We start from the raw sequence: 18889 nt of genomic DNA, 5'->3' as shown, positions 1-18889 counted from the left end.
CACTCATGAAAAACTTCAAGTAATTTCAAAATAATTCAAGAGAGTTGAGTTACTTACCTTGTAGTCGAAGCCCGTCAAAGCCCAATTCGCCGTTTCACCTTTGGAAGTTTTTGATTCATCCTTGGTTGCCTTCCTCTTCTTTAGCCTCTTCCTCCGTTCAAGTTCATTGTTTATTTTAGATTTTTGTTTAATAAACTTATTAAGATTTAATGTTCAAAGTTCAAGTTATCATTGTCCTCATCAAGTCATCGCTCAAGTGGTATTTATTTATCCAGAGTTCTAAATCCTTCTTACTCTTTGGAAGGTGGTTCAAGTGCTCATCGGGTTCAAAATGTTCCAAAAGTGTCATTTCATAGGCCATTAATGACCCAATTAATTCTTCTAATGGAAAATCATTTAAATTTTTTTATCTCTTGTATTGCGGTTATTTTAGGATCCCACCTTTTTGGAAGGGATCTTAAGATCTTGCTTACGAGATCAAAATTCAAAAAAGATTTACCAAAAACTCGTAGATTATTGACGACATCCGTGAAACAGGTGTACATGTCGCCTATAGTCTCGCTTGGTTGCATTCGAAAAAGCTCAAAATCGTGCAATAAAATGTTAACTTTCGAGTCTTTGACTCTACTAGTTCCTTCGTGCGTGATTTCAAGTGTTCACCAAATATCAAAAGTCATTTCGCACGTAGAAATCCGAATGAACTCATTTTTGTCCAAAGCGCAAAATAAGGCATTCATAGCCTTTGCGTTTAAAGAAAAATACTTCTTCTCCAAATCCGACCATTCGTTCATCGATTTAGAGGGAAGTTGAAAACCGTTTTCAACAATATTTCATAAATCCAAATTTATAGAAATCAAGAAATCTCTCATTCGAGTTTTTCAATAAGTGTAGTTCAATCCGTTAAACAACGGTGGACGAACAACCGATAAGCCCTCTTGAAAGCCATGAAGAGCCATTTCTTTTGGGTGTAAATCCGAAATGAGAAATACCGGGCTCGAATACCAATTGTTAGGATCAAGAGCACAAAGAGGGAGGGGGAGGGGGGAGGGGGGGTGTGTGTGAATTAGTGCAGCGAAAAACTTTCGACGATTAAAACTGCATTCGTACGATAAAAGCGATTTTGGTAAGAAAGTCGATTCGTAAATCACTTTAACTTGTGATCAAGCGAGATGCAGTTAAAGCAAAGATATAAAGGCAATTTGCAGTTATGATGGAAATCAGAATGTAAGCGCAAACTGAAATATGATGTTCGTACGATAAAATTGATTTCCGTCTTAACGTCGATTCGAAAAATACTTAACTATCAAACACGTTCATAAATGAGCAGAATGTAGTAAGCTACTGAGGAGGTTTGCAGTAAAGATAAGATGCTCAAAGTAAATGCAAACCTAGATTTAGAGTGGTTCGGTCAATCTTGACCTACATCCACTTTTGGCTTGCTCCACCAACGAGGTCACCGACGTCCACTAGAGGCCTTTCTTCAATAGGCGAAGCCAACCACCCTTTTACAGTTTCACTCCTTTTGACAAGCTTAGGAGACAACCCTTACAGAATCTTCTCTCCTCTCTTGAAAGATTAAAACTTGGAAGAAAAGATGGAGGAGAACTTCTAGCCTTTACAACACTTTTGAGCTCTAAAAACCACAGAGTAAGATTGGATTTTCGGTGCCTTTGGTTGCCCTTTCATGCAAGAAAGGGTAGGGTTTATATACCCCAAACTGGTTTGAAATTGGAGCTCAAAAGTGTCTTTTCCCGGATTTCCAGGGTCCTGGCGGTTGTACCGCCCCAGTATGGAGGTAGTACCTCCTTACTAGGGCGGTACAATCGCCTGACAGCTCGGAGACTAAGCCTCTGGGCGATGCCACCGCCTGATAGGGGCGGTTGCACCACCTAGTCTCACTCAGAGACTGAGCCCAAGCAGTGCCACCGCTTACCTGGGAGACCATCTCCTGAGCGGTGCCACCGCCGACCCTGGCGGTGCCACCGCCTAGCAGGAATTCTGATCCGAATGGGTTGATCCATTCGTCCCAATTTGGGTCTATTAAGGGCCCAATTGCCCCCAGATTAAGTTAATGAGAACACCTCCCATTCCTAACTTAATCTACATTGCTAACTACAATATTTCTTAAGACATTTACTACAACTTGCTCTAGTGCGTCAATCGCTTCTTCAAGTGAACTTCCGGTGAACATCTGATGAACCTTCGACGATGCTCCGGTGGATTTCCGGCAAACTCCTGGACTTGTGACGATCCACTTGGTGAGTTCCGATGAGCTTCTTTGGCAAGCTTCTGGACTTCTCGGATTTATTCCCGCAGAACCTCCGACGACCGTCTGGACTTCCGTCGAACTCTCGAACCCCCAACGTGATCATGGTCTTGAATCTAGCGCAACTCTTCCTGCATGTCTTTCTTCCATCGTAGTTAATCCTACACATGTAAAATAAATCTTCGATCGAGACAATTAATCCTAAGCAATTAACCAAGTTGTCCAACATGTCATTAGTCCCTCGACGCTTCGTCCGATTATCCGGCGCATCGTCCTCTCCTGCGGCCTATTGCCCAATCGGCCAGTTGACTCCGCAACTCTGATATCCTTGGCACAATACCCGATCTTCTTGGCCCGATGTCCGAGTCCAAGGCCTGAAGCCTTCTGTCGATACGTCAACCGATCCACCGACCCGACGTCCAATCTTCTGACATGTTCCTCCGGCACAACATGATTTTTCCTGCTTTAATTGTCTCATCCTGATCGAAGCATCTTGCGTCACTCAAAACACATATTAAAATATAAACGTAATTATCAATTGGTTTCATCATCAAAATATATGATTCAACATATATATATATATATGTATGTATATATATATATATATGTATGTATATATATATATATATATGTATGTATATATATATATATATATATATATATATATATATATATATGTATGTATATATATATATGTATGTATATATATATATATGTATGTATATATATATATATGTATATATATATATATATATATGTATGTATATATATATATATACATACATATATATATATATATATATATATGTATGTATATATATATATATATATGTATGTATATATATATATATGTATGTATATATATATATGTATGTATATATATATATGTATGTATATATATATATGTATGTATATATATATATATATATATGTATATATATATATATATATGTATATGTATATATATACATACATATACATACATATATATATGTATATATATATATATATGTATATGTATGTATATATATACATATACATATATATATATATGTATATATATTATATATACATACATATATATATGTATATATATGTATGTACATATATATGTACATATATAGATATATATATATAAATATATATATATATATATATATATATATATATATATATATATATATATATATATATATATATATATGTATATATATGTATGTACATATATAATATGTACGTGTATATATATATATATATGTATATATGTATGTATGTATATATATATATGTACGTATATATATATATATGTATATATATATATATGTATATATATATATATATATGTACATATATATATATATATATATGTATATATATATATATGTACATATATATATATACATATATATATATATATATATATATATATATATATATATATATGTATGTATGTATGTATGTATATATATATGTACGTTTATATATATATATATATATATATATATATATATATATATATATATATATATATATATATGTATACATATATGTATGTATGTATGTATATATACATACATATATATACATATATATATATGTATGTATAAATGTATATATATATATATATACATATATACATACATATATATATGTACATACATATATATACATATATATATATATGTATATATATGTATATGTACATATATATACATATATATATATATATATATATATATATGTATGTACATATACATATATATACATATATATATATATATATGGATATGTACATATATATATATATGTACATATACATATATATATATATATATTTATATATATATATATATATATGTATATATATATGTTTATATATATGTATATATATATATATATGTATATATATATATATGTGTGTGTATATATATATATGTGTGTGTATATATATATATATATATATATATATATATATATATGTTAGGATCAAGAGCACTAAGAGGGGGGGGTGAATTAGTGCAGCGGAAATTTTTCAGCGATTAAAATGAATGCTGCGTTCGTTCGATAAAAACGATTTCGATGTGAAAGCCGATTCTAAGATTACTTTAACTTAAGATTAAGTGAGATGATGTTGAAGTAGATCTACGAAGGCAGTTTGCAGTTTATGATGGAAAGCAGAATACAAGCGCAAACTAAAATGCGACGTTTGTACGATAAAAGCCGATTTACGTCTAAATGCAGATTTAGAAAGTTCTGAACTTAGAAACTTATTCGTAAGATCGCAGAAGGCAGTAAACAGTTATGATTGAAATCAAAACGTAAACGTAAACTAAAATATGATGATCGTACGAGAAAAGCTGATTTAATTCTAAACGCAGATTCGGAAAATTCTGAACTTAGAAACTCGTTCGTAAAATCGCAGAAGGCAGTAAGCTATTGAGAAGTTTGCAGTGAAGGTAAAATGCTCAAAGGAAATGCAAACCGAGGTTTAGAGTGGTTCGGTCAATCTTGACCTACTCCACTTTTGGCTTCCTCTACCGACGAGGTCACCAACGTCAACTAGAGGCCTTCCTTCAATAGGCAAAGGCCAACCACCCTTTTACAGATTCACTCCTTTTGACGGGCTTAGGAGACAACCCTTACAGAAGTTTTCTCTCCTCTCTTTACAACTCAAACTTTGAAGAACAGAAGGAGAACTTTTGGTCTTTACAACAGTTTTGAGCTCTAAGAATCACAGAAAGATATCAAGATTTCGAGTGTAAGTGCTTACTTTCAGTACTGAATGGGTGGGGTATTTATAGGCCCCAACCCAGTTCAAATTTGGAGCTCAAAACGATCAAATCCCGGAATTCCGGGATCAGGCGGTTGCACCTCCTGACTGGGGCGGTTGCACCGCCTGGCAGAGCTCAAAGACTGAGCCTCTAGGCGGTGCTACCTCTGTCAGGGGCGGTTGCACCTCTCTGCTAGAGCTCGAAGACCAAGCTCAGGCGGTTGCACCGCTTGACTGGAGAGGTTGCATCGCCTGGCAGAGCTCGAAACTTGAGCTCTGGCGGTGCTACCTCCTAACAGAGGAGGTTGCACCGCCCAGTCTCGCTCGGAGACTGAGCCCTGGGCGGTTGCACCTCTTGGCTGGGGCGGTTGCACCGCCCAGTCTCGCTGGGAGACATAGCTTGGGCGGTGCTACCTCCCTGCTTGGGCGGTTGCACCTCCCACAACAACCTGGGTCCGAATGGATTGAACCATTCGAGTCAATTTGAGTTCTTCAGGGGCCCAATTGCCTCAGGATTAAGCTAATGGGATCACCTCTCATTTCTAACTTAATCAAAGTGCTAACTACGATTATTTCCTAAGACATATTCTGCAGCTTGCTTCGGTGCGTCACTCGCTTCTTCCGGCGAGTTTCCGGTGAACTTCCGTCGATCATCCGATGAACCCTCGGTGATGCTCCTGCGGACTTCCGGCAAACTCCTGGACTGCGACGATCCACTTGGCAAGTTCCGACGAGCTCCTTTGGCAAGCTTCTGGACTTCTCAGATTTGTTCCCGCAGAACCTCCAACGACTGTCCGAACTTCCGTCGAGCTCTTGAACTCTCAACGTTATCATTGTCATGACTCCGGCGCAACTCCTGCTGCATGTCTTACTTTCATCGTAGTTAATCCTGCACATGTAAAACAAAAAACTTCGATCGAGACAATTAATCCTAAGCAATTAACCAAGTTGTCCGGCATGTCATTGGTCCCTCGATGCTTCGTCCGATTCTTCGGCGCATCGTCCTTTCCTGTAGCCTATTGCCCAATCGGCCAGTTGACTCCGCAACTCCGTTATCCTTGGCACAATACCCGCTCTTCTTGGCCCGATGCCCGAGTCCACGGCCCGAAGCCTTCTGTCGATACGTCGACCGATCCACTGGCCCAAAGTCCAATCTTCTGACATGTTCCTCCGGCACAACATGATGTTGAAGTAAATCAAGAGCACTAAGAGGGGGGGGTGAATTAGTGCAGCGGAAATTTTTCAGCGATTAAAACGAAAGCTGCGTTCGTTCGATAAAAACGATTTCGATGTGAAAGCCGATTCTAAGATTACTTTAACTTAAGATTAAGTGAGATGATGTTGAAGTAGATCTACGAAGGCAGTTTGCAGTTTATGATGGAAAGCAGAATACAAGCGCAAACTAAAATGCGACGTTCGTACGATAAAAGTTGATTTACGTCTAAACGCAGATTTAGAAAGTTCTGAACTTAGAAACTTATTCGTAAGATCGCAGAAGGCAGTAAACAGTTATGATTGAAATCAAAACGTAAACGTAAACTAAAATATGATGATCGTACGAGAAAAGCCGATTTAATTCTAAACGCAGATTCGGAAAATTCTGAACTTAGAAACTCGTTCGTAAAATCGCAGAAGGCAGTAAGCTATTGAGAAGTTTGCAGTGAAGGTAAAATGCTCAAAGGAAATGCAAACCGAGGTTTAGAGTGGTTCGGTCAATCTTGACCTACTCCACTTTTGGCTTCCTCTACCGACGAGGTCACCAACGTCAACTAGAGGCCTTCCTTCAATAGGCAAAGGCCAACCACCCTTTTACAAATTCACTCCTTTTGACGGGCTTAGGAGACAACCCTTACAGAAGTTTTCTCTCCTCTCTTTACAACTCAAACTTTGAAGAACAGAAGGAGAACTTTTGGTCTTTACAACAGTTTTGAGCTCTAAGAATCACAGAAAGATATCAAGATTTCGAGTGTAAGTGCTTACTTTCAGTGCTGAATGGGTGGGGTATTTATAGGCCCCAACCCAGTTTAAATTTGGAGATCAAAACTGTCAATTCCCGGAATTCCGGGATCAGGCGGTTGCACCTCCTGACTGGGGTGGTTGCACCGCCTGGCAGAGCTCGAAGACTGAGCCTCTGGGCGGTGCCACCTCTGTCAGGGGCGGTTGCACCTCTCTACCAGAGCTCGAAGACAGAGCTCAGGCGGTTGCACCTCCTGACTAGGGCGGTTGCACCGCCTGGCAGAGCTCGAAACTTGAGCTCAGGCGGTGCCACCTCTTGTCAGGAGAGGTTGCACCGCCCAGTCTCGCTCGGAGACTGAGCCTAGGCGGTTGCACCGCCCAGTCTCCCTGGGAGACTTAGCCCAGGCGGTTGCACCTCCTGGCTTGGGCGGTTGCACCTCCTATAGTGATCAGGGTCCGAATGGGTAGATCCATTCGGCCCAAATTGGGTCTTTCAGGGGCCTAATTGCCCCAAGATTAAGCCAATGGGATCACCTCCCATTACCAACTTAATCATTGTGCTAACTACGATAAATCCTAAGACAATTTCTGCAGCTTGCTCCAGTGCGTCAATCGCATCTTTCGACGAGTTTCCGGCGAACTTCCGTCGATCATCCGATGAACCCTCGGTGATTCTCCTGCGGACTTCCGGCAAACTCCTGGACTTGCGACGATACACTTGGCGAGTTCCGACGAGCTTCTTTGGCAAGCTTCTGGACTTCTCAGATTTGTTCCCGCAGAACCTCCGACGATTGTCCGAACTTCCGTTGAGCTCTCGAACTCCCAACGTGATCATTTTCATGACTCCGGCATAACTCCTGCTGCATGTCTTTCTTCCATCTGTTAGGATCGAGAGCACTAAGAGGGGGGGGTGAATTAGTGCAGCGGAAATCTTTCAGCGATTAAAAACGAAAGCTGCGTTCGTTCGATAAAAACTATTTTGATGCAAAAGCCGATTCTAAGATTACTTATGATTAAGTGCAGTTTACATCTAAACATAGTTTGTGTCTAAACGCAGTTTGCGTCTAAATGCAGATTGTGTCTAAGCGCAGTTTGCGTCTAAACACAGTTTGCGTCTAAGCGCAGTTTACGTCTAAGCTCAGATTGCATAAATCACTTGTTTAGATCAAAAGCAGTTTAAGCAGAAGTATAAAGACAGTGTGCTGCTATTGTACAGCTCAAAAAGTAATCTGCAAAAAGCAGATTTACGTCTAAACGCAGATTTACGTCTAAACGCAGATTTACGTCTAAACGCAGATTTACGTCTAAACGTAGATTTACGTCTGAACTTTGAAACTCGTTTGTAGACTCGCAGAAGGCAATATGTAGATGAAATCAAGACGTAAACGTAAACTAATATCTGATGATTGTACGAGGAAAGCCAATTTACATCTAAATGCAGTTTTACTTCTGAATGCAGATTTTCGTCTAAACTTTGAAACTCGTTCGTAAAATTGCAGAAGACAGTTTGCAGTTATAAATAGAATCAAAACATAAATGTAAACTGCAAAGAAACTCATTCGTAAAAGCGCAGAAGACAGTTTGCAGTTACAAAACGTAATCGTAAACTGTAATGTATGAAAACACCGATTTACGTTTGAATGCAGATTCGGAAAGATCAGCACTTAGAAACTTGTTCGTTAAGGCGCAAAGAGCAGTAGCTATGTAGGAGGTTTGCAGTAATGATAAAGTGCTCAAAATAAACGCAAACCAGAGATTTAGAGTGGTTCGGTCAGTCTTGACCTACTCCACTTTTGGCTTCCTCCACCGACGACGTCACCGACGTCAACTAGAAGCCTTCCTTCAATAGGCGAAGGCCAACTACCCTCTTATAGATTCACTCCTTTTGACGGGCTTAGGAGACAACCCTTACATAAGTTTTCTCTCCTCTCTTTACAACTCAAACTTGAAGAATAGAAAGAGGAGAACTAGCAGTTTTGAGCTCTAAGAAACACAGAAAGATAGCAAGATTTCGAGTGTGTGTTCTGTGCTTTCAGTGCTGAATGGGTGGGGTATTTATAGGCCCCAACCCAGTTCAAATTTGGAGGTCAAAACGATCAAATCCCGGAATTCCGGGATCAGGCGGTTGCACCTCCTGACTGGAGAGGTTGCACCGCCTGGCAGAGCTCGAAGACTGAGCCCAGGCGGTGCCACCTCTTGACTGAGGTGGTTGCACCTCTCTGCCAGAGCTCGAAGACCGAGCTCAGGCGGTGCCACCTCTCTGTCATGGAGGTTGCACCGCCCAGTCTTGCTCGAAGACTGAGCTCAGGCGGTGCCACCTCTCTGTCAGGGAGGTTGCACCGCCCAGTCTAGCTCGAAGACTGAGCTCAGGCGGTGCCACCTCCTGGCTAGGGAGGTTGCACCGCCCAGTCTCGCTGGGAGGCTTAGCCCAGGCGGTGCCACCTCCTGGCCTAGGCGGTTGCACCTCCTGGTGCAATCAGGGTCCGAATGGTTAGCTCCATTCGGCCCAATTTCAGTCTTTCAGGGGCCCAATTGCCCCAAGATTAAGCTAATGGGATCACCTCCCATTTTCCAACTTAATCAACATGCTAACTACGATTAAATCTAAGACAATTTCTGCAGCTTTGCTTCGGTGCGTTAATCGCTTCTTCCGGCGAGTTTCCGGCGAACTTCCGTCGATCATCCGATGAACCCTCGGTGATGCTCCTGCGGACTTCCGGCAAACTCCTGGACTTTGCGACGATCCACTTGGCGAGTTCCGACGAGCTTCGCTTGGCAAGCTTCTGGACTTCTCGGATCTGTTCTCGCAGAACCTCCGACGACCGTCCGAACTTCCGTCGAACTCTCGAACTCCCAACGTGATCATGAACTTGACTCCGGCGCAACTCCTGCTACTTGTCTAACTTTTATCGTAGTTAATCCTGCACACTCAAAACAAAACTTCGATCGAGACAATTAATCCTAAGCGATTAACCAAGTTGTCCGGCATGTCATTGGTCCCTCGACGCTTCATCAGATTCTTCGGCGCATCGTCCTTTCCTGCTGCCTATTGCCCAATCGGCCAGTTGGCTCCGCAACTCCGATATCCTTAGCACAATACCCGCTCTTTTTGGCCCGATGCCCGAGTCCACGGCCCGAAGCCTTCTGTCGATACGTCGACCGATCCACCGGCCCGACGTCCAATCTTCTGACATGTTCCTCCGGTACAACATGATGTTCCTGCTTTAATTGTCTCATCCTGATCGAAGCACCCTGCGTCTCTCAAAACGCAGATTAAATCATAAACATATATCAAGTATTTTCATCATCAAAATACGAGATTCAACAATCTCCCCCTTTTTGATGATGACAACTACTTGATGACAGAGTTAAACTTAACTCCCGGAGTTTAAACAAACTCCCCCTATCAATATGCCATATTGATAGAAACTCTTAGATTCAAAAATCTAAGCGACATGTCATCATAAACGGAGTTAATCTTAACTCCCAGAGTTTAAACAAACTCCCCCCATCAATATGCCATATTGATAGAACCTTGAATTCAAACTGAATTCAAGTCATTGCAATATTCATCATGAATACTTGCAACACGTTATCATGATCCTATGCATAAACTTATGCATGTCATGTCATCAAATACTTCTCCCCCTTTGTCATCAACAAAAAGGAGAAGTACCACAATCAAGTGTTTGTGATATTGGTTCAACTTATTGCATGAAAAACATAATATCAAGTTTTATCATCATGCAGTTTTGAAGCCGGAAAATTTAGCAAATGTTACATCATGCTTAGAACATTCAAGCTATCAAATTTTAGATATGCAAGTTTTACAGCATACAAGATAGCACTTTTATAACATGCAAGCTAGCAATTTAGAGATGTTCAAAAAGGCAACTCTTGCTTCTTGAAATATGAAAATTTTGTCCACTTTGCTAGATGCGCAAGTTAGCATGTTTTGCTTCTTGAGATAGGCAAGATAGCACCTTTGTTCTTTTGTTTCTTAAGATGTTCAAGATAGCAATTTCTTCTCTTTTGAGAAGTGAAAATTTGCTTTCTTCTTGAATTGTGCATGCAAGTCATCTCCTCCTTAGTCATTGTCAAAAAGAAGGGAAAAACCCTTTCTGTCAATTTCTAAATCATGACAAAGGTGAGTAATCATTTTTATTTCAGAATTCCATAATTGAGATAAACCTTGAATTCAAATCAAGGCAATTTTAATCAAGGTTCATATCATATGCAATACATTACGTAGAAAGCATAAGTATTGCATGCATCATTTTAGCAACAAATCGTAGCATTTCATCACATGGCAAGATATCATCAAGTAGAATTACGATGCAAGTTTTTGATATCTTAACATGATGAAAAATACTTATAGTATCAATTCATATATTTCTCCCCCTTTATCATCAACAAAAGGAGAGGTAGCTCTAGCTATTTTAAAATATATGCAAGTTTTTATAACATGAAGCTATATTTTCATCACAACATATAAGCACAAAAGCATAGCAAGATTCTTAGGTTCAATCATGGCAATTCAACACTTGCTTCATGTGCAAGATTGCACTTGCTTTTCCTTGCATGTTCTAACTAGCAAAAGCTTTCTCCCCTTTGTTTTTGTCGAAAAGAAGGGAGAAATCAATGGCCAAAAATTTTAATTATTATACAGGCCATATTACAAAATCTTGTCATGATATCAAGAAAGTTCAAGAAGGACATGATCCATTCAACAAATCCTTTTAATAGGGCAAAGGAATTATACAACCAAGAATCATGATTAAAATATTTCAATATCATAGATCAAGTCATGATTCGTGATTCATCATAAAGCAAATTAATTTTTAGTCATCACATAAGGCATTTAAAGAATTTTTGAAACATAGAAGAATGATTAATTTAAGCATGTAATGTTTCAATCAAAATCAAGTCATGAATACCAATACTTTTATATTGTGAGTATCAATTCATGAATACCAAAAGATATTATTTGTGATTTCAATTTTGCAAGATCATGATTATGATTTAGACATAACTTATTCAAATCAAATTGTCAACTTGAAACTCATAATCAAGTCATTAAAATTAATTTCGAAATTCACAAAATATCATGAAATCAAAAGACAAGTTGCATTTAATTTGAAGAACTCCTTTTTGATAAATGTAGGGAGCATAATGAATGATCTTGATTTATAAAGAGCTTCATGTTATAATTATCAAGATCATGATTTTAATAATTATTCTCTTTAGCAAAGAATCACAAAAGCACTTTATTTTTGCATAAGAAATCTCATTGTATTATGATTTATAAATTCTTTTTCTGTACATGAATCATAGGAGATATGTATGTGAAACAAATCTTTGCAAGCAAAGACACTATCATTCATATTTCAAGATGGAATTTATAAGCAGGAATCATTTCATCAAATCCATTTTAGAAAAATATTTTTCAAAAGTGTATGAGAAAATCCGATTGTTAGGATACCAATTATTAAGTGAATCCGAAAATGAAATTAGTACTTTCATGCATTCGGATAAGATTTTGCTATAGATTTTCAAGTTCAATTATGAAGATAAAACATGCTCATGATCATAAAAATTTATGTATCCAAAACATATAATTTCCAACATGTTATAGTATAAAATCATCATGGCAATTAAGTGTTTTGAACATTGAATCAAGAATGTCCGAAAAATAATCTTAACACGTTCATGCATTCGAGCACATTTTTGCCATAGTTTTTCAAATATACTCATGAGAATAACACATGCTTATCATCGGTTTAAAATCTCATGCAAAAAATTGTTAATCAAAATATTTAATTTCATCATTATGCATTTCTTCAAATCAAACATGATCTTTAATCAAAATTGAGAAATAACAATGGAAATCAACGTAATACACATTATTACTTCTTAACCATGATTTCATATTTTCAATCAAGATCATTTTATTTGTTTATCATAAAATATGCAATATTATCATTTTCGAAATTACTTAGTATGATCATAATATTTTTTTTTTTAGCATGTAATTTTTAAGAAAATTAATTCTAAACTAAAAGAGAAAAATACATCATGAAAGCATCAAGTAATTTCAAAATAAATTAGGGGGATTTCGATTACCTCATCATTGTAGGCTGTTAAGGCGTAGTTTGCCGCCTTGCTTTTGTTGATTTTCTCTTCTTCGGAGGAGCTCGATTCATCCCAATTTTTGTTCTTCTTCTTGCGTTTAAAGCAAGTAGTTCGATTCTTTTTGCTTTTTAATTTTCGTTTCATTTGTAGTTTAAGTTCACCATCACTTGAGCTTATGCTCGAGTGGTCTTCAAATGTTCTATGTCTCAAATCCTTCCTGTTCTTTGGAAGGTGGTTCTCAAGTTCTTCACGTGCATTGCACGTCATTTCATATGTGATCAATGAACCAATTAGTTCTTCAAGTGGAAATTGGTTCAAGTTTTTTGATTCTTGAATAGCAGTTACTTTTGAATCCCAAGTTTTAGAAAGTGAGCGCAAAACTTTGTTAACAAGTTCAAAATCCGAAAAGCTTTTACCAAGTGATTTTAAACCATTGACGACATCCGTAAAACGGGTGTACATATCAACAACGGTTTCGCTTGGTTTCATATGAAAAAGCTCGAAATCATGCAGTAAAATATTAACTTTTGAGTCTTTGACTCTACTAGTTCCCTCGTGCGTGATTTCAAGAGCGCGCCAAATATCGAAAGCCGTTTCGCACAAAGAAACCCGATTGAACTCATTTTTGTCCAAAGCGCAAAATAAGGCATTCATAGCCTTTGCGTTTAAAGAAAAATACTTCTTCTCTAAATCCGACCATTCGTTCATCGGTTTAGAGGGAAGTTGAAAACCGTTTTCAACGATATTCCATAAATCCAGATTTAGAGAAATCAAGAAAACTCTCATTCGAGTTTTCCAATAAGTGTAGTCCAATCCGTTAAAGAACAGTGGATGAAAGACCGAAAAGCCCTCTTGAAGAGCCATTTCTCTCGGGTGTAAATCCGAAATTAGAAATACCCCGCTCTGATACCAATTGTTAGGATCGAGAGCACTAAGAGGGGGGGGTGAATTAGTGCAGCGGAAATCTTTCAGCGATTAAAAACGAAAGCTGCGTTCGTTCGATAAAAACTATTTTGATGCAAAAGCCGATTCTAAGATTACTTATGATTAAGTGTAGTTTACGTCTAAACACAGTTTGCGTCTAAACGCAGTTTGCGTCTAAATGCAGATTGCGTCTAAGCGCAGTTTGCGTCTAAACACAGTTTGCGTCTAAGCGTAGTTTACGTCTAAGCTCAGATTGCGTAAATCACTTGTTTAGATCAAAAGCAGTTTAAGCAGAAGTATAAAGACAGTGTGCTGCTATTGTACAGCTTAAAAAGTAATCTGCAAAAAGCAGATTTACGTCTAAACGCAGATTTACGTCTAAACGCAGATTTACGTCTAAACGCATATTTACGTCTGAACTTTGAAACTCGTTTGTAGACTCGCAGAAGGCAATATGCAGTTGAAATCAAGATGTAAACGTAAACTGAAATCTGATGATTGTACGAGGAAAGCCGATTTACATCTAAATGCAGTTTTACGTCTGAATGCAGATTTTCGTCTAAACTTTGAAACTCGTTCGTAAAATTGCAGAAGACAGTTTGCAGTTATAAATAGAATCAAAACGTAAATATAAACTGCAAAGAAACTCATTCGTAAAAGCGCAGAAGACAGTTTGCAGTTACAAAACGTAATCGTAAACTGTAATGTATGAAAACACCGATTTACGTTTGAATGCAGATTCGGAAAGATCAGCACTTAGAAACTTGTTCGTTAAGGCACAGAGAGCAGTAGCTATGTAGGAGGTTTGCAGTAATGATAAAGTGCTCAAAATAAACGCAAACCAGAGATTTAGAGTGGTTCGGTCAGTCTTGACCTACTCCACTTTTGGCTTCCTCCACCGACGAGGTCACCGACGTCAACTAGAAGCCTTCCTTCAATAGGCGAAGGCTAACTACCCTCTTACAGATTCACTCCTTTTGACGGGCTTAGGAGACAACCCTTACAGAAGTTTTCTCTCCTCTCTTTACAACTCAAACTTGAAGAATAGAAAGAGGAGAACTAGCAGTTTTGAGCTCTAAGAAACACAGAAAGATAGCAAGATTTCGAGTGTGTGTTCTGTGCTTTCAGTGCTGAATGGGTGGGGTATTTATAGGCCCCAACCCAGTTCAAATTTGGAGCTCAAAACGATCAAATCCTGGAATTCTGGGATCAGGCGGTTGCACCTCCTGACTGGAGAGGTTGCACCGCCTGGCAGAGCTCGAAGACTGAGCCCAGGCGGTGCCACCTCTTGACTGAGGCGGTTGCACCTCTCTGCCAGAGCTCGAAGACCGAGCTCAGGCGGTGCCACCTCTCTGTCAGGGAGGTTGCACCGCCCAGTCTTGCTCGAAGACTGAGCTCAGGCGGTGCCACCTCTCTATCAAGGAGGTTGCACCGCCCAGTCTAGCTCGAAGACTGAGCTCAGGCGGTGCCACCTCCTGGCTGGGGAGGTTGCACCACCCAGTCTCGTTGGGAGGCTTAGCCCAGGCGGTGCCACCTCCTGGCCTAGGCGGTTGCACCTCCTGGTGCAATCAGGGTCCGAATGGTTAGCTCCATTCGGCCCAATTTCAGTCTTTCAGGGGCCCAATTGCCCCAAGATTAAGCTAATGGGATCACCTCCCATTTTCCAACTTAATCAACGTGCTAACTACGATTAGATCTAAGACAATTTCTGCAGCTTTGCTTCGGTGCGTCAATCGCTTCTTCCGGCGAGTTTCCGGCGAACTTCCGTCGATCATCCGATGAACCCTCGGTGATGCTCCTGCGGACTTCCGGCAAACTCCTGGACTTTGCGACGATCCACTTGGCGAGTTCCGACGAGCTTCGCTTAGCAAGCTTCTGGACTTCTCGGATCTGTTCTCGCAGAACCTCCGACGACCGTCCGAACTTCCGTCGAACTCTCGAACTCCCAACGTGATCATGAACTTGACTCCGGCGCAACTCCTGCTGCTTGTCTAACTTTCATCGTAGTTAATCCTGCACAGTCAAAACAAAACTTCGATCGAGACAATTAATCCTAAGCGATTAACCAAGTTGTCCGGCATGTCATTGGTCCCTCGACGCTTCATCCGATTCTTCGGCGCATCATCCTTTCCTGCGGCCTATTGCCCAATCGGCCAGTTGGCTCCGTAACTCCGATATCCTTAGCACAATACCCGCTCTTTTTGGCCTGATGCCCGAGTCCACGGCCCGAAGCCTTCTGTCGATACGTCGACCGATCCACCGGCCCGACGTCCAATCTTCTGACATGTTCCTCCGGTACAACATGATGTTCCTGCTTTAATTGTCTCATCCTGATCGAAGCACCCTGCATCACTCAAAACGTAGATTAAATCATAAACATATATCAAGTATTTTCATCATCAAAATACGAGATTCAACACTATCGTAGTTAATCCTGCACATGTAAACAAAACTTCTATCAAGACAATTAATCCTAAGCAATTAACCAAGTTGTCCGGCATGTCATTGGTCCCTCGACGCTTCGTCCGATTCTTCGGCGCATCGTCCTTTCCTGTAGCCTATTGCCCAATTGGCCAGTTGACTCCGCAACTCTGATATCCTTGGCACAATACCCGCTCTTCTTGGCCCGATGCCCGAGTCCATGGCCCGAAGCCTTCTGTCGATACGTCGACCGATCCACCGGCCCGACGTCCAATCTTCTGACATGTTCCTCCGACACAACATGATTTTCCTGCTTTAATTGTCTCATCTTGATCGAAGCATCCTGCGTCACTCAAAACGCAGATTAAATCATAAACATATATCAAGTAGTTTCATCATCAAAATACGAGATTCAACAATCTCCCTCTTTTTGATGATGACAACCACTTGATGACGGAGTTAAACTTAACTCCCGGAGTTTAAACAAACTCCCCCTATCAATATGCCATATTGATAGAATCTTGAATTCAAACTAAATTCAAGTCATTGCAATATTCATCATGAATACTTGCAACACGTCATTATGGACTTATGCATAAACTTATGCATAACATGTCATGTCATCAACATACTTCTCCCCCTTTGTCATCAACAAAAAGGAGAAGTACCACAATCAAGTGTTTGTGATATTGGTTCAACTCATTGCATGAAAAACATAATATCAAGTTTTATCATCATGCAAGTTTACTATCATCAAATGGTAAGATATCAACATGTAAAATTGCGATTCAAGTTCTTGATATCTTAACATGATATGACATTCATAGCACCTATTCATATGAATGCTGCTTTTGATATCTCATCATAATATGGCATTCATGACATCTATTCATATTCTTCAAATATGGCACTCATAGTATCAATTTATATATTTCTCCCCCTTTGTCATCAACAATAAGGAGAATGATATAAGCAAATTTTAAATATAAGTGCGATGCCATAAGTTGGTTTATGTCATTTTCCAACAGTGAGTGATAGGATGCAAACATCTCGAGGAAAACATGACATGGAGATAGCTTTTATTGCTTTTTCCTTTTTATTTGTTATCTTTTTACATGAAGGAGGAAAGTCATATATGAAGTTCAAATTGATAAGATGTTAAAGCACACTTCATTTTTGCAAGGATTAAGATATGTAAGTGAGTCAAATCCTTGTATGTAAAAATATATTCCTTTTATAAGAGGGAATCATCAAATATGTTTCTCGAAAAATATTTTTCACATGATAAGTGCATTTGCTAGATGATTCCATATGTCAAAAATCAATGATGTGAATTAAACTTGATATGACATATGCTTGTTAAGTTCGAAAGAGGATAATGTATCAAGAAAATCCAAAAATGAAATTTGACACTTTCATACATTCGGACAGGGTTTTACTAGAGATATTCAATTACAATCATGAAGGTAAAACATGCTTATTATCATGAAAATTTTTGTATTCAAGCACATAATTTCCAACATGTAATCATGGCAAGTAATTGTGTAAAATCATTATGGCAATCAAGTGATTTGATCATTCAATCAAAAAAGTCCGAAAAATAATTTTAACACGTTTAATCATTCGGACATATTTTTGCCATAGTTTTTCAAATATAATCATGAAGATAAGGCATGCTCATCATCATGGTAGTATGATAGCAAGTTTACCATATACAAGCTATCAAAAATTTTCAACATTTTAAGGCCCGCAAGCTAGCAATTTTGAGATGTTCAAGAAAGCAACTCTTGCTTCTTGAAATATAAGTTTTGCTAGATATGTAAGTTGACTTTTTGCTTCTTGAGATAGGCAAGATAGCATTTCTTGGTGATGTTCAATATAGCTAAGTTCTACATCATGCAAGCTAGTGAATCTTATAACATTTTAGAACATGCATAATCACCAAAGCATCATAAATTTTAATAATGTGCAAAATTATAAATTTTGCATGATTGCATTTGTGTGTCTTGAGACTTGCAAGATAGCACTTCTTGGTGATGTTCAAGATAGCAATTTCTTCTCTTTTGAGAAGTGCAATTTTTGCTTTCTTCTTGAATTGTGCAAGCTAGCTATCTCCCCTTTTGTCATTGTCAAAAAGAAGGGAAAAACCCTTTACATCAATTTTTTTAAATCATGACAAAGGTTAGTATCAATATCATTTGTGCATCATTATATTTTCAAATTAAAATATGCACATTTTTAAAACATATAAACTCATTATTATATGCATGATTCCAAATCATCATTCATATTATTTCAATCATTGTTTCACTCATCATTATAGCTTATCATGCATAATATGTAAAACCATCTAACATGATATAAACATTTATTTATTTATTTTTTTGAGCATTCATGATACACATCATACAAAAGCATAT

This window comes from Musa acuminata, chromosome BXJ1-8 (genome assembly GCF_036884655.1).
Source record: "Musa acuminata AAA Group cultivar baxijiao chromosome BXJ1-8, Cavendish_Baxijiao_AAA, whole genome shotgun sequence".
Taxonomy (NCBI): domain Eukaryota; kingdom Viridiplantae; phylum Streptophyta; class Magnoliopsida; order Zingiberales; family Musaceae; genus Musa; species Musa acuminata.
This window is presented reverse-complemented; position numbering follows the sequence as displayed.